Source organism: Pelecanus crispus, chromosome 4, assembly GCF_030463565.1.
Source record: "Pelecanus crispus isolate bPelCri1 chromosome 4, bPelCri1.pri, whole genome shotgun sequence".
Lineage (NCBI taxonomy): Eukaryota > Metazoa > Chordata > Aves > Pelecaniformes > Pelecanidae > Pelecanus > Pelecanus crispus.
Genome location: NC_134646.1, coordinates 55,053,217 through 55,076,871, shown reverse-complemented (window position 1 = coordinate 55,076,871; position 23,655 = coordinate 55,053,217).

Genomic DNA, 23,655 nt, shown 5'->3' with positions numbered 1-23,655 from the left:
TACTTTTCATACAAAATTTGACAGCACCCATAATTCAGTATAACTTTTTCCCTGATTACTCTCCAATATCAAGTAAACAAAAATGGTATGAAGAGGCATATGGACAGGCAAGTAGCTCCAGAACCAAATTTTGACAATAAGTCTCTCTTCACTGTGTCTGTCATAAGATATTAATTTCCATGGGTATAAATGGCATTCTGTCTTATGATTGCTTTGCACACAAAGTTATTTTGTATTTCCTCCTCAGCCAGAGATACTTGTGGAGTGCAAAATTTTGGCTGTTTCCCGTAAGAGGTAGAGCAGAACTTGAGGGTTATTCTGAATTTACCAAAGTTATAAACCACTTGTCTTCTGAGTAGCTTTGGCCCATTCAGTGGCTTTCATTTTTATTATTATTATTTCACTCTCTTCAGGACAAGTTGTAATTACAAGTATTACACGAAACTGCAGGGGAAATCAGCTGTTGTGTGGTAAAAAAAATACTACCCTAGGAAAACTAATTTAAGTTTTTGGCGTATTCCTTACCTTAAATACATTATAAAACCTGAAAAAAACCCTCGGCGAATATATTTGGGATCTACTATTGTAAGGAAAGGAGGAAACCCTTCTTTAGGATGGGGCTCTCCAGAAGGCTAGCTTGTGAGCCAGTGTGGTCAGCCCTAACTGTGCCTCTCACCTGGACTGTCAGGCTCTGCCACAACCCACCGTCCCCGCTTGAATATCTAGGTGTGTATTTTTCTCTGACTACTGTATCAGGCTTTCTGGATGATGGCATTTGAGATACATTAATCATGTGACATTGCATGTATGAATTAGCACAAAGAAAATACTGCATATTAATTTATGCATTATGAAACAAAATTAACAAGTTCTTTGTCAAATAACAAAAGAAAACTTCTGGCCTGTAAAACATTAGAGATTCAAGGAGCAGACGCTTCTACTTTTCACTCCCTACATAAGAACTGTCAGCACTTAGCATGGATCTGCTTATTGATTTCAGCAATAAAGAAGATTAAATACTGAGTTTGTTCTGGGTCATTTCAGTCCACTAAGGCAAATTCTGATTGCCCACCAGGCCACAAAGCTGCCTTGACAAATCACATGCCTGAAGGTATAAAAGTATTCATCTTGAAAGAAATGCAGAATTATGCCTGTGCAACTGAACCTCTGTGAATTATGTCTTGACAAACTGACTTTCAGGATAGAGTTGTACACGCTCCTAGATCTTTAACCTTCTTTGAGGATGGCAAGCTTCATTTCACATTCACATTTTCCACCTCTGTGGAGACTATGCTTAAAAAGAAAATTTATTCATAGGGTAAGAGAATTCCATGCACAAGTCATTAGCGTGTGGGAGGCTGAGGAAAATGGAAAATAACACACAAAGTTAGGCCAAAAAAATTTATCTGCTTTCAGAGGCAAAATTTGGTAGTAAGAAGTTAGTACCACTTTAAGATTCTCTTTTCTTTCCTGATTGAATATGAGAGCAAGCCTAAATATTAAAATGTAAAGTCAAATTACTGTATAAATTTTCAGTGCATTTACATTCCTATTCTGACTTCATTTCATATTGTTATTCTCGTACTATTTCTAAGTGTCTGCAGTCCAAAATTATCACAGGGTGCAAATCAATAATGATAATACTTTTGACTTCTGCTGCACCTTTTCCTGATGGACCCTAAAGCTCTTCAAAAGCAATTAAATTAGTTTTACAACACTACTGTGTTTTGTTTTGGCCTTTGAAAAGGGGCAGGTTTACTAAAAGGGGCTCTATGATTTCTGCTGCCCTCCATTAACAGTGCTTGGAGTTGCACCTGGGTGCAATTCATTTGTAGCTTCCCTCTCTCTTCCCCTACTAGAGCAGTAGCTCCATCTACTTTAAAGAAAATTAAACATGGTTGCTACAGCCATATAAGGGAATTTCTGACAAAAATCAAGACAATATACCAGTAATATTAAGTGTAAAAAACTAAAAAAATGCAACTTCCTAATTACACACATGCATCCATCTACCTAAGATTTAGGCTGCTCTTAATGTGCAGAAGGCAGGCATTCAAAGAGTTAATGGGTCTGTGTTAATCTTGCTGCTGCTAAATGGAGTTACACGTGTGCAGAAAGGGGAGAACAGATCCCTTACTGTTTTTCATTTTTTGGATGTGGAGAGTTATATTTCATGGGGGATGAAAAACAAATAAATTTTACTTTAGGAACCCTTCTGTTTTACTTGCATTATCACTAGTTTTGGCTGCTTCATAGACTGCAGAAAAAATGATTAAACAGGAGAATATCAAAGACTTTGCTTGAAATGCAAGACAAATAAATATATGACAAGGGCACTTTCATTGTTCTCTAAAATATGAGCTTACATTAGCACTGAGTATGAAATATTTACCTTACATATGCCCCCTCTCCAAGCAGCTTCAGCTACCAGTCCCTGAAATCCCCTCATTCCCATGGCACATGGAGGAGCTCATAGTTTGGTAGAAGCTTACTTTTTTTTTTTTTCCTCTCCCTCCACTCCTCAGAGTCTGCATTATCTGCCACAATTCAGCTTAGAAATTCTTTTCCTGCTATAATTGCTTGACAGTTATAGGCCAACAAGGAACTTTTTTCTCTCTTCTAGCTCTGTATTCAGAACAACAAATTTCCTTTGCATTCACATGTAGGCACATAAGCTGTGCTTTGGAGGATTCACCACTCCAGACCTCTCAATGAGATTCATAACTGCGCTCCTTTCTCTGCCAAAGTGAACTGCCACTTCGTAGAAGAAAGGGCTCCTGCCTCGATTGCTGGTTTTCCTGCTATTGCTGCTCACTTTTTTCTTGACATGCAGCACCTTTTGTCCTCTAAGAAATACCCCTCTCAAGTCATTTTGTACTGTTCACCGAGGGAAGAAGGATCCCTCTTTCTCCCTTTCCATCATTACCTTCCCACAACTAGAAACATTTATATCTGTTTTTTCCATATTTTTAAGACAGGCAGATGAACTCTTAGCACTCTGTTGAAATGTTTTGTAGAGTGAAAAGACCTTTTCTTCTGGGCAAAACATCTGTCAGTATGATACAGTCCCCTCAGTTGCTCCCATCATTCAGACTTGTATTTTACTTTTACTTTTCAATAGCACTGTTTGGTACTGCTTAGTACTATTAACTTTTTGAAGAATAAGGTTTGAAACAAAATATGAATGATAAACACTTCTCCTGGATGAAAGTTCTTGATCCTGGGTGTGACTTCAGGAGTATTGGCAATATTGACTCAGTAGGCAATTCTTGACCAAAGGAAATGGAAGTGAGCAGTGGGCAATCATGCTGCAGCAGAATCCCCTTCGAGTACCCTCTGTGATGCTTCACAGTGTTCACAAAACAAGATGTTATTTTAGATGGATTTTGTAATAATTTACTGCCTGTCTCCTTTCACTGTAAAATAGAATGGAAATGAAAAATAGGGCTTCTTTTTTTCTGGAAGTTTTGTATCAAGTCTCACAGAACTGATAGTTACTTTGCAGCAAATAAAATGCAGAATGAAGTGATGTATAGGATGAACTGGTAGGCTCTCCCATAATTAGATTGTCTAACATTTTGCTTCAAAGAAGATTCCTGTGATTTTTTTTCTGAGAAGCTCAAATTCTTTTTTTTTTTTTTTTTTTCCCGGCAGGCTTTGGAAATTCAGACAGAGAAGCGTCCTTTCTTTATCTCATGAAATTCCATTCAGGTTTGGCTGTGCTGCACATTTTTCAAGATGCATTTTACCTTCTCTTATTTTCCTCAAGGAAATGTGGCAGTCTACAAGAAGTATCTTTAAACAAAACAGACCCAACACCTGCAACTGACATCCCATGAAAACTGCACAAGCTGCAGCAAGAAGACCTAGGAGTTGGAGCTAGACTGAGAATGGAAAGGAGAGGAAGGAGACTTACTCAAATGTCTGTATCTGTGTTACCCAGACCTGTCAGAGACCCAGCTCCCCTTCTGGGGCACAGGACGGGACACAAAAACAAGTTACAAGAGTGGGGAGGCAGGAGCACACAACCAGGGTGCTCTGGTCCTCAACCTCCTCCCTCAGACTCCTAGAACACAGGAGCAGAGCCCACCCTGATTTTGCCAGGGCGGAAGAAAGGGGTAAGGTGAGAAATGTAGAGCCATTCAGCAGCAGCAGCAGCCACCCCATGAGATGGGGCAGTGCACCCCACACTGCCATTAGGATTGGAGGGCTATGGCAAAAGGCATAGGCATATTTAGGCACAAATAAGATGCCGCCGTGCACATCAGGAGGACACGTCGGTGGCATCCCCAGCTGACTGAGGCAAGGGCAGCCACTGACCCAGGTCTGACATCCCTGCTGGCCCCACCAGATCCACCATACTGACAATCCATCGCACCACGCACGACCGCCTCCATATTGCAATAAACAGAAAGGCTTTGGAAGGGAGAAAGTTGCAAAGAACACAGAAGAGTTTGCTACGTGTAAGTGGCAGGGAAGTTTCAGAGAGGGTGGCCCAGGCAGTATAGCCCCTACCATCCTGTCAGTGGAACTCAGTTTTTGCTAATACTTTACATGGGATGCAAATCATTTCTGTGAAAAAACAAGGCAAAGCATTAGCTTATGAACTTACACAGACATGAAAGACTGTTTCGTTACATTTTTTACATAGCAGGCATATGTAAGCAACAGAGATCAAGCAGAAATATTTATTTTATTATCATTATTTTATCTTCATTGGTCTGTGACCCCAGTCAGCAAACTTTGTTTAAGGAAGTCTGAGTGGACAGGGTCTGTTTCCTATAAACTCATCTCACATCTTCCTGGTCTGGCTTACATTCAGCTCTTTCAGTAACTCCATACTAAGCTCTGAGACAGAATGTTGTTTACAAATAATTTGAGATAAACCATAAGCCTCTAGGCCTACTCAGCTAGCTATTTTAAAATATCTCCTGTTTTAGAATTTACAGTCCTTCCTTCTCTTATTTCCTGGACGTATACCACCCTTTGGATTTTACTGACATGGAGGCTCACCTTGTCTGCGGTTTCTATATAAACAGGCTTTGTAGTGCATCAGTATAGACCATTCTAAACCCTGATGGCCTAGAATAGAAATATAAGGATTTTTTGTTGTAGGGTCTTAATCTAGTGAATACCAGATGCATTTTCCCTAACTTATCTCTAAAAGATAATAATGTAGGATCAAATATTAAAAACTATTTGAACTAATAATTATTTTGAAAGTATTTACAACTTTACTCTAAAAATCAGAAAAGACATAGTACTTTTAAGACAAGAACGTCTTCAGAGTGAAATCATAAAACAGTTGAAATCTTTCATATAAATTTTAACAGTAAAGTTTGCATGTGTATGCATGTTATGCACTTATATGTTATAAATGTGAACACAGGCCAGTAATATAGCTGTTGCTGATTTTTGTGCACAAACGTAGCCCAATAGTGTCTTTTCACACAGTAGCTGTCCTTTTCTTTGAGGATATCTCTTACTGTTTGTTTTCAGACATGAATTGGTGGACAGAAATAGAAGTACAGTCTTTGTGTAGCAGTGAAAAGTGGTAAGTAATTAATAGTTAACTGAAATCCATAGCCCAAGTCATGTTGGCTCCAACAGAAGAGTTGGGGCTTCTGTGAAAGTATTGATGCATACCTGATATTCCCATTTTTCAAGAAAAGCTAAGGAAGTCCTGCCTACACTAAGACAAACAGCTATATTAATAACTGACTCAGGTACATTATATACATGGTTCTGCTTTAAAAATTATTTTTAAAGGACTCAAATCAATGCAATCCATATAACTATAGAGACAGTACAGCTTACTAGACACTGCTCATGTAAAATTTTTCTCTTCTGCGTCATTCTGCAGGCCTTTCAAGACAAAAAGTATTAAAAGTGAAGTGAATGACAAAAAATAAAAATCCTAACCACTCTCTTTCCTTATACTTTGCTTGTTGATGGATTTTTATTCTGAGAAAGTAATACCAGCAACAATGTTGGATACATAACATTTAGGATCATAGCTTGTCTCTTCACAGAAGTTGCTGTCACCTGTGAGATAATTAATACAAATTTTGCTAACAGTTTGACTCAGCTATAACTATCCAAATGGAAATTTTTCAGTGACTTAATACTCTGGTCATACAAAGTCAGACAGGGAGAGTTTCTGAATGTACTTATAATACAGTCTTAGGTGGATAAGAAATGAATGCTATATTACATTATTTAGGATTACTGAAAGCCATAGGCTAAATTTTTGGTGATAGTCTAATAGAACAAGTGCCAATCCCAAAAGTTTTCTAAAAGGAGAATGAAAAACAGCTATGGACAAAATATAGCCATTTTATTTTACAGAAAATTATGTTTCTTTCTTTTATTGAAATATTTTTATGCAACATGAGAGTGTGGCATTCTACCGTATGAACCTTAATAAAAAGTCCTTTCTGGAATTATTCTTGGCCCTCATTTCCTGGTAAAATACTTTAAAATAATAGGCAATATTAAAAAAAACTTATGAAACACTGTCAAACACTAGTATTGGTATGATATTGCATGGTACCTTCAATACACACCAGAAAGATGCACTGCATTGGACGGTGTGGCTTTGGTATCAGTGTTTATTACAGAGGTATGAACTAAGCGCAATGTACAAACATTCCTACCAGCACATACCCTATAATATAGGATTTTAAAAATAGACTGTTGCAATGCACCACCAATTGCTGGCCAGCTGTAAATCAAACAAAAAAAATCACAACAGATAACAACCCTCAGATAAGGTCTGAGGAACTGACTCATATTGAAATGTCAATTAGAAGAGGTTTCAGGACAAGAAAATCATAGAATCATAGAATCATAGAATCGTCTAGGTTGGAAAAGACCTTTACGATCATCCAGTCCAACCATTAACCTACACTACCAAGCCCACCTAAGCCAATCAAGGGTAGACCAGACTAAACCATATCCCGAAGTGCCACATCTACCTGTTTTTTGAACACTTCCAGGGATGGGGACTCCACCACCTCTCTGGGCAGCCTGTTCCAATGCTTGACCACCCTTTCCGTAAAGAAATTTTTCCTAATTTCCAGCCTAAACCTCCCCTGGCGCAGCTTGAGCCCATTTCCTCTCATCCTATCGCTAGCTACTTGGGAGAAGAGACCAACACCCACCTCACTACAACCTCCTTTCAGGTAGCTGTAGAGAGCGATAAGGTCTCCCCTCAGCCTCCTCTTCTCCAGGCTAAACAACCCCAGTTCCCTCAGCCGCTCCTCATAAGACTTGTTCTCCAGACCCTTCACCAGCCTTGTTGCCCATCTCTGAACACGCTCCAGCACCTCAATGTCTGTCTTGTAGTGAGGGGCCCAAAACTGGACACAGTATTCCAGGTGCGGCCTCACCAGCGCCGAGTACAGGGGGACAATCACCTCCCTGCTCCTGCTGGCCACAGCATTCCTGATACAAGCCAGGATGCTGTTGGCCTTCTTGGCCACCTGGGCACACTGCTGGCTCATGTTCAGCTGGCTGTCGACCAGCACCCCCAGATCCTTTTCGGCCAGGCAGCTTTCCAGCCACAAGTACACGGGAACAAAACAGGACAATTATGATGCCTGCAAGGCAGAGGGGGGAAATCTGCAAGAGGGATGTTCTTCCAAGCTAATGGCAAATCCCTTTGGAGTTAGACAGATTTTACTTGATGAGGGAGATGCACAGAGCCAGAAGGGATCCTGACCAGGGCTTGGAGTAGGTGTGGGAAGTACAGCCTTTCTAGGGTAAGAAAGAGACTCTTTTTCCGGTCTTTTTGTCTCTGATCATGACAGGGAAGAAGCAGCAGAGGGATTTTTGGCCCACAAATCCCCATCTCCTTACTAAGCCTCACGGGTGATATCTCTGCACAACGAGAAAGCTGGAGGAACAGGGGAAATTGCCATGCATACAGAGACTTGGGGTGCTGTGAGCAATGGTGGGACGCACCAAAAGCTGCTTTTAAAAGAAAATCAAATAAAGACCACTTGGTCCTGAACTATATACTTACAAATCTGATCTCCATATGCAGTAAATTGGCTGAAAATCTAATAAGAATGAAAATTAAACAAACTAACAATCCCCCCACCCCCTGAAAACCAAAAGTGAGAAAATTTTTTTTTCCTTTAAATAAAGAGGGAGATGATTATTAATAGATTTGCAAAGGCAGCTATTAGAACCTGTGCTTTTTAGGTTATTCAGAAGGAGAAAAGCAGTGAAATGACAGAGTTTGTTAATGATACAGAGGGACCGAATTGCAGTGGAGAGCTAGGAGATAAACGCATATGAAATTTCTTGTCAATAAATATAATGGTATGCAGTTATAGAAAAATAATTCTAACTACAAATGCATGAAAAAAGCCTCTACGATATCCGCTACCAATCAGGAAAAAAAATCCAAACGAAGGATCACTGTGGCTGGTATTTTGGAAATGAATTTCAAGCTCAGTGAAAATTAGAAAGTATGTAGCACAGTAGGCAAAAGATAGTCTGAGCACACAGTGGCATAATAATGTTTTCTCAGTTCCAATTATGCCATGAACTGAAAACTGTATGCAGTTACAGTTTTTTCATCTCTGAAAGAGAAACGGAGCATGAAACGGTATAGCAAAAAACATTGAAGAGAATGAAAATTATGGTATAGCTTGTGTCTGAGGAGCCACAAAATAGGCTAAGATTTCCTGCCTGGGAAAGAGAGGATTTAGAGCCGTATAAAAATCAATAGTATCATGAAAAAGGAGAACATTTATTCACTGTGTCTCATACTACAGGAACTTGCAGATGATCAAAGTAGAAATAGAAAGTAGAAATATTAAAACAGAGATAAGATTTTTTATTTTTTTGCATATGCATGTAAAGAGATAGAAGTTATAATGTACAGTAAATATAAATTATACACTGCAAAACATTTGTGATTTCTGATAGAAGAAAACCCACACAAAATGTTAATCAAGCTATGTACCTGAAGTCATTTCTGTGACTTGATAAGGGTTTTCTCCTTCCTGTGGGGATCAGTTTCATTATCCCTTTAGCAAGCTATTTTCTTTTGTCCTTTATAGATTCTGACATACATCAGATATGATCATTATAGTTTACTGTCAGTGAAAACGTGTAATACTGTTAAGGTTGTTAACATCCTTTCTTTAAAAGACATTTAACATATTACAAAAATTGTGGTACTGTCCAGCAGTATTATAAGATCTCAATACATTAGGTGCCCCAAACTTTAAAGTTAAGTTGGCAAGTTGTTCATTCAGAGACATCCAAAGTCTTGCTTGTTTTGTGAAAATATTATCGGTTCCTAAGATATAAGCCCAAACTTTGTCAATATGCCTTAATATATTGTTAGAAAACATAGACCAGCATGGAGTTGCTTTACTTTCTATTCCTCCTCAAAGAGTAGCTGCATTACCAGTGCTCATCATCATACAAAGAAGGGCTTTTACTTGTAGCCAACATGTGATTACAGTAGGTTTTAGCTTGGTTGCATTTGTATTTGGTTCATTTCCAGTGCTGAGCCTCAGATCAGCTGAGGCTCTTCCTCAAGGATGAGAAAGGGGAAATGACAGGATCCAAACTGATCCACAGTTATCCAGGCTTACTTAAGATCTATATTATTTACACCAAATTTAATTATCAAATCAAAACCAATTTAAAAGACAATTTAAAATACCCAACTTTATATTTTTTTACTATTTAGCATTGATGAACAGTCAATAAAACAGAGAAATACTATTTTTTCAAGTACTTGTAATATAATTATACTACTTTACTGTAATTTTGTTAATGGCATTTTAATATATTAATGATCAGCATTAAATTCTTACTAGCTGTTATGATAATCCATCACCTTCACCATAGCATCATTCCAGAGTGACAAAACCTACTGAGTTTATAACTGCCACTAGAGTGAGGTTTTAAGCCAAAAAGCATTTCTAGCATAGATTTTTTTTAGAAGAAAATCAGAACCATGATATATAGCAATTTTGATCTGTGAGTCTGCTGGTCTTTGAAATTTAGTAGTCTGAAAGATATTATACCATTTGATTTCAATAATATATAATTAATATATATAATATATAATTAATATATAATTAATATATAATAATAATATATATATAATATATATTGCTTATTTCTTTGGAATGAAGTAATCTGAGGTATAAAGGTTTGGAATCTTCTTGTTGCATAGGTTTTTCTTTCCCTAATGGATTTTTTTTTTTCCCTTTTCCAAAATGGAGGTCCTTTTATAGAAATTTCATTGACATTCAAATCGTCCCCCAAAATTGTTACTGATCTCCACTCCCAGAGAATAGAAAAAATAACATAGTTGGCAGATTCCTTACACGTCCTTTCCCCATCCCCCTTAACTGGAAGCATTTTGAAAAGAAGACATGAAATGAGAAAAGGCCATCCCATAGGACATGGCAACCCAGAAAACCATGGCTATTATTTTTGGTCCTGAATTAGGATAATTTTTCCCCAAAACCTCTTTTTTTTTTTTTTTTTTTTTGAGGATGGAAGAAATTCCATTTTCTAGCCAACTCTAGTGAAAATCTAATTTTCTAGCTGCAGGAGGTCCTTTTGAAAACAATATAAATTATCCAGATTGTATTCTGATGCCTTTTAGATTTAAGGTTCTAATATAGTGTTTCCATTTAAAGAAAAGTTGCTGGTGCTCGTTATAGCCATGAGCTATGAAATCTGAGGCACTATGGACAATGACTTTTGGCAACCAGTCCGCCTACTGAATAGTAGGGGGCATGTTTTCATTCCTGGTGTAGACAGGACTAAAAAGTATTTTTGACATTATTATGCATATACTTTGTACATAAAGAGTTGAAAATTATTTTGTTCCATTGATAAAGATAAATATTTTACCATCAATAGTCTAGAGAAGATGACTACTGAGATGGCTGTGCTTTTTGTGGGAATGAACCATTAACAGTATCATTTGGAATCCCATTTTGATGCACCTATAAAAAAGTACCGAGAGCAAAATGAACAAGTATTTCTGGAATGGAAATGAAGATGTGAAAAGCAAAAATCAATCAAAATAGCTGCTGTACCAGGTATTGTTTTGAAACTAGAGAGAGAAATAACTTGTAATGCACACTGAGTGTTTTGTAAATGCACTGGAGGACCTAATTAAGTCCACTTCCCTCAAGGAAGAGAATATAAAAATTTAATTTATTTCCCGGGTTGGTGAAATTGGGGACAAAAGACTGTGACACACAAAAACTTGTAATTGATTATTTTTCATTATAATATTCTTATTTCAGAATTCAGGAAACTTATCTTTCAAAGGACTTGTGTACCATGTGTTTGTATCTCACCTCTTCATCGGCTTTCTCTGCCTCTGTAATAGTCATAATGTGAATATGACTGTTATAGTCATAGCCAATAGACCTTCTCCACAGTATTTTCCAGAGATACCTCAATTCCAAACTCATCAGCTGGTCTACCGATTTTATGACGTTACTCTCCTATTCAGCATCTGTAGCCTGCCTGGCAAGACATACCCAACCTTGGAAATCACTGGTTTTGAGTACATGAGTACAGGAAAAATAAAACAGATGACTCTTGAGCTCATGCAAATATCTTCCCTTGATTTGAAAACTAATTCAGGTGTATTTCCTTTACCAGCTACCAACTCTCACACGACACACAAAAACTTTTTAAAAATTTTTTGCTATATATACAATTAAGCTGATGGTGACTCAAGGTTTGGAAGTTGCCAGGAAGGCACTGACATCCCCTACACATGGGTATTTAACTGAACCAAAGATAGATTTGTTTCTGCACATGGAATCCTCCAAGTCCAGCTTCTGCTCTGGAGGGTACAACTCTTTGGGACCATCCTTTCAGCAAGAACTTCTTGTTTTAGTGCATTATGTTTGAGAGCTTCCATGTCTCTGATAAAACAGCATTATCAGACGATAAACAATTTAAGCAAAAAGGGTTATCTGCTATTTACCTGCAGACAAAAAAATGTGTAATGAATCTAACAGTACAACTTCCAGTGTGTTGAGCCTCTCAGGGCTGCTCATGTGGAGGGTTAAATGCTCCAGACTGAACCAGTGAATCCAAAACAAGTCTTCCTTGCCCATTTCCATGTCTGTGCCTTGCAGGAGAAAAGTCATGAGGAGAAGAAAACAGCTTCACATTTTGTGACGGTCTTAGCAAAGATGCTAATAACACAAAATTAACGTTGTTATATGCTCTTTAATAAGTTGCAGTTATATAGTTGTAATAATGTAACCCCAGCTGCTTTGGCTAGGCAAATTTCTCACTGGTTCATCTTGCCTCTTCCATTTTCTCTTAGCTCCCTTAGCAGAACAACACTTTGCAACAATCCTCCATACTACTCCAGATTTTCCTCACTTCTCAGTCTATTGATTTTCTTTTTTGATTTAGAATTTTTGATTTTCTTTTTGAATCTCACCACTTACTCCTCCTTATCCAAAGTGAAATTCTGGATCATGAGGGAAACTTTGCACAAGTACAGTAATGTTCAAGTTGGAACATTTATTTAGTCTAGCATTAAAGAGTATTTGTCACGGTTGAGATCTAGTGCAACAGACCGCATGAAACTCACTGATAAGGCGTGGTAACTACCCTGAAATGCCTAGAGCTGATAAAGAATGAGCTAGAGGGTGGGAGAACCACTAGAGATTTGGAGGTAACAGGAGTTGTTTACAAACTTTCCTAAAGTTCAAGGGCATTTAATCTAAACTTACTGGATTTTGACATAAGGTGTAATAAAATAGCTAACAGGAAATATCACAAATCAGACTAAGAAAACGAAGATCCTAGAGGAAAGTGAAGGCTAGAAGTAGAGAGTACATTGTTTCAGTGAAATTGGTTTTAATGTAGATACATACAGCCTAAGGCAAACCTCTGTATTTGTGTTCACTGATGTACAATATGCCAGAGATAAAACTCCAGGATTTTCTAATTTCAACATAAGCGATTTTCCTCATTCAAGAGAAACAAGCAATTATGGTAATAGTGGATTTGAAATTCTTTACCAACAGACTGTTCTTAAAATAAGTAGTTTCTAAAAACATCAACAAATATCAATGGTGAAATATGGGCAGCAGTCAGCAGCCCCAAAACATACTCAAATGCAATATCGCTAATTATTTCCATAAAAATAACATTCACAGTCTTACTATACGTAGGATCTGCATGTGAAAATGCTATATAAATTTGATTTGGGGTATAATTTATATATATATACACACATATACATATGTGTACATGTATACACACATATATATAAAAAAATGCAACTGTGTATACAGCCAAGCTTAAAGTCCTTACTAAGTATTCACACCGATCACCATCTTTGGAGATACTTAAAACCCAAGTGGACAAGGCCCTGAGCAACCTGTTCTAGTTGGCCCTGTTTTGAGTGAGGAGTTGGACCAGAGACTTCCAGACATTCCTTCCTATTAGGAAGGAAATCAAGAAATAGTCCTTCTGGATATACTATTTCAATTGCTCTTACCCCTGTGTTATTCCATTATTGGAGTAACACAAAAACCAACATAAAAGCATCTTTTAATTTTTTTTCCCCACACAAACAAACAACACAAAATGGAACCAGATGATTAAAAGAAAAAAGGAGAATACTCTAAAATATATCTCCTTTCTGAAAGAAAAGAAAATTGTTCCTAAGTTCTCTTCCTTCTTCTGCTACTGCCCTCCTCACGGAAGCTTTATATCAAAGAAGATACATTTCAGCAACAAAATTCATTTTAGGAACAACAGAAAAATGTGATATAAAATTCAGCTTAACACTTCTGATAATTAAAAACATAATGAATTAACTTTTGAGACTTATGAAGAAACCAAAATGGGCATCCTTCTATTGTTCCACCACCTAAACATTAATTTAAAAATTGATTTTAAGCAATTTAAAAGAATTACTATAAACCTTGCCTATTCGAAAACTGCCTACCCAAGCTGTTATCTTTGCTTTTAATTTTATTTTGGGAGGGAATACATTTTGCTCTGTGTTACAGGGATCTTCATGAATTAGGACCAAATATACAAACTTATTTTGTTCAAGTGCTCTGATTATGGAATTTAACATGGAGGTCAACAGGTAGAAGGTTCAAAATAAAATAAGTTTGCAGGCACATAAATCTATGGTGAAGGAAAGCTATTTGAATAATTTCTATTACATGATTATAACCACTTGCATTAATTATTCTCAAGGCTGCAGACATTAATTCATGTGCTTAATTGTTCAAAGGAGTCATCTGATATAACTATTTGGGCTATTTTCTCATTTCAAATTAAGAACATTAACATTTCTGAAGGAACAGAGCAAGGTCAAAAACTTTAGATGCTCATTTTCCATGTTCATTATTGCTATATACATCTATAAAATAATTTTCAGGGTTTTTTTTTTTAGACAGTAAGCTTTCCGTGAATTCTTTTTTGTTGAACAACAATATCTTAAAAAACAAAAACAGGATAGCATAACAGAGAAGTTACAGTAAGTAGAACCAGGAGTTGAACAGGAATTTGTCTTCAGCACTTTTAAATATACCTTCTAAATCAAAAAGGTGGGCAGCTATCTATGTTACAATTTCTTATAGTCCATAAGAAACTTCAGAGTTAAATGAGAAAATACTTTCCGGGTTCTACTCTGTTGTCTACCCTATAGTTCAACTGTCTCAGGTGTCAAGTATTTTCGTCTGCAAATGAGGTCAGGTGAGGTCATTATATCCTTTAAAACCCAGAAGACAATGCTGCAGAAGGCGGCGCCCCTTGATATGGAATAATTATTTTTATTATTTGGTATTTTCTGTTTAACTAGAGTACTCACTAAGTATCTACATGCATACTTACAGGAGCAAGTATGGGAATACAGTGCAGTAAAAGCCACTAATGCTAAATCCCTTGAGACATCAAAGTTCCAGTACAAATTTCACGGGAGTGACGCAGAGACTCAGCCGTTCAGATTCCTCTCAACATCTCAGTCCCACCACCTACCTACCACAGATCTCCCAGCTCAGGGCACTGAACTGGAGAAGGCTTGTCCATGAGCAAATGAGTGATTGTGACTTTGAAATTCACCCCAGGATATACCCAGGAACAATTTGCTGCCTACCAGCTGTTCTCTGTCCCTTCAGACCCATGCCCTTCACAGCCCAGAGCCACTTCTGACCACCATGAACGAGTTTCTTCCACCCAAATGGCAGTAAAGTGTACAATTCTCAATCTATTGCAGAGGAAATATTTGACCCCATTCTGGAGTATTTACTGGTCCTTCATGTCCTTTCACACCACAAAGTCATTTCATTACTCACCAAACATTTTGAAAAAATGTTCAGTAAAAACCCAGTTAAAAACTTCTTGGAATATGTGAACAGATGACTCCTGCTTAGTTACCAATCTGGCCAATAATTGTATGGAGCCTTAATAATACACATGAGAAAGAAAGAATCTCTCATATTACTTTCAAGCAACAACTGTCCTTTTAGATTTTCAGGAAGACAAAAGGTACTATATAGATTGCCACAAAAACTGCTTCTGATGTCCATAACAATTTAATAATTAAATCATGCTTTTACTTAAAATAACAGCAGCTCCATTCACACATCAGTTAAAGATAATACTGTGAATTTCCCCTAAACTCCTTAACTGCAGATTCTTGCTATTTTTAATAGTTAAAAAATTACTAGGTTAAGAAAAAGACTGAGTAAATTCCATACGTCTTCACCAAAAATTATAGTCAGCTGACATTTACTGAATCTTGCTTTCCCTCTTCTACATGCTAGCACAGTGCACCCCAAACTGTGTATCTAATCATAGGTTACTAAAAATAACCTAATTTATCTAATGCCAAGAAATAAACCTTGGAATTTCTGATTTAGAGTGTACACATTTAAGACTGTATTGTCAGTCATGCCACAAATTTCATCTAGGACTGAGAAAAGACTAGAGACCAAGCCCAGCAGAGGTATAACTGATATATCTACCTAAAACACTCATCATCATTACTGGTGGAGGTGAGGGAAGGGAAGGGAAGGTGTGGGGAGAGAAAAAATGTAGCCCTAAATGCCCTCCCTGTTGGCAAATGAGGTGAAAAAAGAAATCATTCACATGTCTAGCTTTCCTATTTAATGTCCATTAAAAATATGCAAGCAATACCATGCAGCTCTATTAATATATGAATGCAAATAAACAAAGTTCAGCATATCAAGCGTATTTTTAAAAGATGAAGAAAAATGCACAAGAAGATTTTTTATAGATCTGGTGCATTTGACAAACAGTATTGGCACAGTCTACGACTAAATGTACATTTTTAATAATGATCATTTTTTTTTTTACCTCCGGTTTGAGCGCTGAGATCCTGAACGCAGAGAGTTCCAGTGCTGGATACTTCTTGTTTCTTTGCCGATTTTTCTTTTCTTTTCTTTCCTTTTTTTCCACCCCCCTCCCTCTAGTTTTTTGGTAGTTTAAAGTACAGAAAGATTCCAAGACAGCCTTACCTAGATGAAGAGAATCTGGAGTTCGGACATGACCTTCCTAAAATCTTTGGTCAATAAAAGAAAAAAAAAAAAACCAACAAAACGAAGGAGCAAACAAACAAACAAAAGAGCCCAGTCCCAGTTAGCTCCTGCTAGCATAAAAGTTCAGATTTCGCTACGGAGATCATGGCTCTATTCTAAGCAGTTTTGCTCAATGTGTGATTCTAACAAAAAACACCCTCTGCAGCTGGAGGGAGCCTTAACTAAGCACGAGCCTGTCAAGCTTTTCCCAGTGACTTCTGTCTACTAAATTCAGACTGATGTTTTGTGAAAGGGGCCTCAACAACCAGGCCCAGATTGCCTGAAAAGTATTTCCTGCCTTTGAGAGAGAGGGAGAGACAGGGAGCGAGCCTGCCTGCGCCAGGGAGAGGAGAGCGCACAGCGAAGGGGGGGGAAAGAAAAAAGACAAGACCGAGCATTTCAAGACATTCAGCTTAAGACACTGCTGGGCTATTTCTGTCAAACGGGAAGAGCTGTGCTACAGTTACCTAATGAAAAATTGTTTTCAAACCCCTCCCTCCTGGTTTTTTTTTTTTTCCTTTGAAAAAATATTTTATTCATCTCTAATGTTCCTGCAGAGATGACAGTCATCCAGAACAACAGGAGAAACTCTCCGAAATGCCTGATCTTTGGCACCAGGTAGTAAGAAAGAGGCAGAGAACAACACAGTCTAAACTCAACACATCACATTTACAAGGGGTGCAGTGCTATTCTGACGAGCAAATATACACTCTTACATAGACACCATTTACACGCGTATGAGAAAGTTGTATTCCTACTCAAGAGAATAAGCTGGATCTGAGAAAATGGACACTACAGTTTAAACACAGTCATATTGCAGGCAGTGGTATATGTTGCTTTACCTCTTCTGAGAATCCTCCAGAGTCACACAAATCCAGCTCTGCAAAAGCAAAAGGACAGACTCCATCTTGATCATATTATTATTTTGCTGACATAAAACACTTGTAACTACTTCGTTCCAGTTTGACAGGGTGCCTGAATCACGTCTCCAGAGTAACCCGCAACATCTACATCCTTTGCTCTATACAAATGTAGTGAATATCATCTGTTTATCTTTTCTGCTTTCTTCTGCCTCCTCTGAATGACTTCCTCTTAGCTGTTCCAGCCTGAGAACTTGGATTACCATTTGGTTTTGATTAAAACCAGACGGACAGCTCTGTAGAAGTTTGAGAGTATGCTAATGGAAATGACTAGTATGGCTTTAATTAGTGTATCAATTAGTAATAAATGTTAGCTATTCATATAACGTATTCTACTAATAAATACACACAAAAATCACCTTTGGACATTGGTCTCATATTTAGGTGAAATAACTGACTAAAGTTTTATTTCATTTAATTCACTGTGAATCATAATGGTAATGACCACGTATGATTTCCAAACTACAGGGTGAAGCCAACTCTTTTTTTCCTTTTCTTTAAAGAAAGAAAGAAAGAAGTATTGTTGCTAAGTTTAATCGCCTTCCCAGGTGGGTCGGTCATAAGTTATTTACCTTCTGATGACCCCTTCGGCTGGTGTAAACCCCCTTTATTAATTATGGCTCTGAGTAGGTGATTTTACTGTTACTGATCAGGTTATTGATCAGAATCTTTGGCCTTTGGCTGATCTCCTGAGGGAGCTATAGAGATGCAAAGGTAAGACACCACATACGCTACGCTACACAAAATAGTGCCTGGACATTTAGTGACTAGAAAGTCTCCATTTGGCAGACCTGCCACAACTGGGGCAGGAGAGTTATTCTGAAAGAAGATAGGAAACCTTTGTAATTACTAACAGCTGATACATGAGCTTTCTACCAGCCTGCAACAACTGCCTTTTAACTGTTTGTATAATGCCTTCCTTAGCTCAAGTGAGTCTTCTCCAGGGCATTTCTTTAGTCAAAGAAAAGCCAACCCTGTAGGGCTGTCTCCGGCTCCCACTATATGGTCATATCTGGAGCTAATTTGTTAAGCTTTAGTTCCTCAGCATGTGGAACTTTGTGCTAAAGTCTGCTAAATTTGCTGAATGTGGTCTTCATTGTCGTATATGTAATTTTATATATGCATTTTTCAGCTTTAAAATTACAGTATTAACTTTAAAAGTCAGTTGCAAAATTATGCAGGCCCAAATGGAAGTGGGTTTGAAATTTTTCCCGGTAGCTTTCATGTCCATGGATAGTGGAGGTAGACAACCTTAAGTGGAATGACTTACCAGCCTAACCTCTGCATCTTCAAAGACAGATGTCTTTGAAGCCCATAAAAGGAAATGGCATATGTGGTGGTAAAGTCGGAATAGTCAGAAGTGCAGCCCCAGAGGTAAATAACTTTTCAGAATTATTTTTTACTATATTTAGCTAGCTTGAGATCCAAATGCATAACTTTTACTCTACAGTAAAGTGTGATTTATACTATTTTCCTGAAAGAATTCCAGTTTGGAATTCACTGAATAAATTGCAGTCTACAAGGGGACACATTTTATTTGCAATTATGCAATTGCATAAATTGCATAATTTTGAAATTTATTTTTATGGGAATCAAAATTAAAAAAAAGCCTTTAGTTTCCTTACAGTTAAAATTTACTAACAATGTTCATTTTTATAATACCAAAAAAGTGACGAAAAATTGAAACACTATTCCAGAAAAAATAAACAGATATTTCAAAACAGATTTTTTTATTATTATTATTATTTTTCTTCAGCTAAACTTCAGTTAATATTCCATCAGGAAGTTTTATTTCAATAAAATAGTTTTTTGGGGGTGGGGTGGTTTTTTTTTTTTTTTTTTTTAGAAGATGGTAACAGGAATAAGACAGAATAAAAAATGTCTAAGTGAGGACATATTTAAAAGTTATTAAATTATTAGGACATTGTCTGCTCTGTACAACAGTTTCACAAAGACGACTTGCTTTCAAGTATTCTGACACTTGATAAATGGCTAAAAAAAAGAAAAGAAGGCCATCATAGACAATGTCTGTCCATTTCCTGTCTGTCTAAAAAAACTGCGGACAGGCTGTCTCCTAGATATCTTTTCCTGCTATCACATCTACAGAAAGGAGGAGAATAACCACAGTTTGAAAGCTTGTTCTAAGCTGCTTTAATAAAGCTTTATAATGATTAAAAAAAAAAAAGAGCATATAGCAGTATTTTATGGTGAAAAAAGAAAAGAAAGAACACATGAAATCAGAACATCTAAGTCTGAAAATCTTAATAATTCTGGTGGGTCTTGGAGAATCAACAGAACTGAAAAAAGTAAACACAGGAATGGAGGAGTAATGAGAAACAAGGTAATTCACCGATGCGACAAGTTAATAGCACTGCTATACTTTATACGCAGTGATAAAACGCACTTCAGTTGCAGTCAGCCTGACTATGCTAAAATGTTAGAATTTAGCTCCTTGTTATTTCTGAGCTTAAATCAAACACAAAGATAGTCTTTTATGTTGGTACCTCTCTAGGTCAGAAAATCATATGGCTCAAAGCTAGGCCATATAAATCAGCTATTCAAACAATTCTAGTTTCTGTTTAAGTAATGTTAGATGAAGAATTATAATATTCTATTATTATTATAACTATATTTTATTTCTAAAATAATTATAAAATGAGGATAATGTAGAAAAAAGTAATCTATATGTTATTTATCCATAAATATAAAATAGTTTTGTCATACTAGTATAAGCTGAGTACACTCCATGACATATTATGGAACGAGAAACTAATAATATGCTATTGATATGATGCTATGTAAAATGAATGACCAAAAGAATACAAAACCTGAGAAAAATTCAAAGTCTTCAAGCAATTGCTGTTGTAGCTTTACACAGATATTAGTATAATGCAGATATGGATATTTTCATCCACTTTTTATTTGTCTGAAGATGTGACTGTTCTTTCTAAATCTGGACCTACAAATGGCGGTAAGGGTCTTCCATAAATTGGTTCTTGCTCAGTCAACTCCCTACATAAATCAATGAGCATTTGTCCGAATCATGCAGCTGGTTTATAGAAAATCATTAACACACGATACAGCTATGGTTTATTGTATGCAAAATTCAAATTTCTTCAGTGAAAAAGAATCAGCAGGGTTTGTGGACTGACCCAATCTGTTTTCATGCTTAAAAAGCAATCCTGCTGAGAAAGTAATATGTATTTAAAAAAAACAAAAAACCCAACAAAAAAAAGAAGAGCACCTGAAGTCTTACTCTCATTTGTCTTAAGCAATAGAAGTTGCCATATGCTTCATAGAAAAACATGAAAGCTTTTGCTGACACCTTCCTTTTTTTTCCTGAAGAGTGTAGTTAAAGCTGAGATATTTCCCCTAATGACTGAAGTACAAAAAAAAAAAAAACCAACTATTTTGTTTAAATATACCTGGAAACTGCTGAAAGTACAGCAAGACAGAGGCAGACAGCTCAATTTTTTTAACCACTTTCAAAGTTTCAGTATTTGCTTTTGCTTCACAGTAGAATTACCTGATTTCATGAAGTATTTAATACTTTTGCATTTCATACTATATCAGATACATTATTTTCTTCATGTCAAGACATTTCATGCAGAAGTTTGGATTTGACTTCAGGACATGGTTTAGTCTAGTCTACCCTTGATTGGCTTAGAGTAGACTTGGTAGTGAAGGTTAATGGTTGGACCTGATGATCTTAAAGGTCTTTTCCAACCTAAACGATTCTATGATTCTATGGTTATGGAAAAAACACAAGAGGGAGCAAGGAAAAGAAAGGGAAAGAGGAGCATTCATCAGGCATACACAGACTGGCATAACAGAGAGGCTGGGGGCAGTAGTAAGGTATGAGAGAAACCCAGATTTCATGTTCTGTTCAGGGACACGAGCACATCTCCTACATCCTTGCAAGGTCCCAGTGCACTGGACTACAGTATAAATGCATTGCATGAGGAAGTCTAAAAAAGGATCTTTACAATTTCCCAGTTCCAATAAATTTACAAATGGTTATTTCAGCAAAATGACACTCAAATTCAGCATTCAAATTCACTAGGAGAAACAAGAATATCTGTGTGTATCACAATGAGAAATAATGTATCATTTTAAAACAAAACAAAACAAAACAAATAAAACCGATTCTAAATAAACTGTTCATTTGGAATTTGCTAATTACATTTCTGCCGTTTGGAATATTGAATTCTAATTGTCAAAGAACCTAAACTTCTTATTTAGACAGAAACATTTAGATCATTGTTTAAATGCCTTTAGTCTTGCACATGATTATATACCTTCCTGTTCTCAGTGGCGTGTTAACAAAGATTTTTATTAGGCCACCAAAGGGAAAGAAGAACGTTAAGGCCATTTCAGTTTTTATTCATAGACATAAATTTTTCCACACAAGATAAACTCTGAAATCTGAAGCTGCTCCTGAGGCAGGCACAAGTGCCAAAATAATATGCCAAATGAGGATTAACATTGATTAAAAGAACAAAATTACTTCCAAAATGGGTAGGTGATAATCCTTATGCAGATTACCTATTTTAATACTATTTGTTCTATTTCCTGTTTAGGACTTTTTGATCATTCAAATCCAGGTTTGACTGATCAAAAGAAGGATTTAGTTTATAATATATGAGGCTATTTATAGTGTGTTTTTCAGAGTCACTTACGTTTTCCCTGACATAGATTGTGAGTCATTGCTCCAAACAAATCTCACTCCTTTGCAAGCTTCAAATATTATAAAAAATTAGGAATTTCTGTGTTAGTATTTTAAAAACTTTTCTTCATTAATTTTCATATGAAATCCCATCAAGTTAGTATATGTTTTAGTATGGGGAAGCATTTTAGAAACACCAAACGTGGATGCCATTAAATGTCCTAAGGGCAATGAAATTTTCCTCAAATTAGTTCTCGAGTGTACCTGTTAGTGGACATGCTGGTTGATGAGCACACCTTTTCCTGTGTTGGCAAACTGATGATAAAACCTGTAAGAGTACAATTACTGCAGTCCCCACGGAAATAAAAACTGTCACAATCTACAACTTCAGGTTTCTAGATAAGCAACACTAAAGTTCAGCAAGACATTGCAAAGCTATTTGGTCGATACTGTTACACAATGACGTAAACCAAAGTTAAATCTCAGTTTCAAGAGTTAATCGAAGAATAAGTGGTTCCAGTCTCACTGGAATATGCTATCCAGATTTTGGCCTTGCTTCTACCTTTTAGTAATCAATCAACATATCTGTCATAACTTGGCAAGAAATTCAGAAAGCTGTATATTGCTGAACTATATCTTACATTTCCTGTTGTGAAGACTCTGTATCTTCTATTCTGGGGATGTCTTTCAAGAAATTATTAATTTTCAAATCAAGTCCCTGTGAAGACAATTTTTGTTTTAAAGACCACAAATTTCAAGCAAAAATGAAGCATGAAGATGTAAGTAACTGCCCTCTGTTTTCAAGTACTGTACAAAGGTTTTGTGGTTACAAGATGAGTTAAAAATGAGTGCATGGGTGAGGGTGGTATATTTTATTTCTGTGGAGCTGACAGGAACTGATAAAGCAGGACACATGCTTACATATGGTAAATATTAAGGATAGTGCCATTAAATATTGGGTATGAGTAGACAATATGAATGTAGGTTCTTCAACAACCTTCAGCTCTCAGTGAAGACAATTCTTTCTTTAAATTTCATTTATATGAATGTTCTTGGAAGGATGTTGAAGTACATTTACTTGAAAAGTCACGTTTTGTTGCTGTTACTGTTGTTGTGATAGAAGTGAAATAGCTGCACTAAACTCAGGGGAGATACTTCAATTTACAGCAGCTGAGGATGTGGTCCATTTGTTCCAGACTTTTGCAAGCTATTTGGATTCATCCTTCCTAATTGCTTTCAGACCTGTAGAATGACACAGTCTCTCAATGGCTGTATCTGTTCAGCATAACCTACATGAGACCTTTTAGATCTAGAATCATCAAATCATTTAAGTTGGAAAGGACCTTTAAGATCAAGTCTGACCATAAACCTAACACTGCCAAGTCCACCACTAAGCCATGTCCCTAAGTGCCACATCTACACGTCTTTTAAATACCTCCAGGGATGGTGACTCAACCACTTCCCTGGGCAGCCTGTTCCAGTG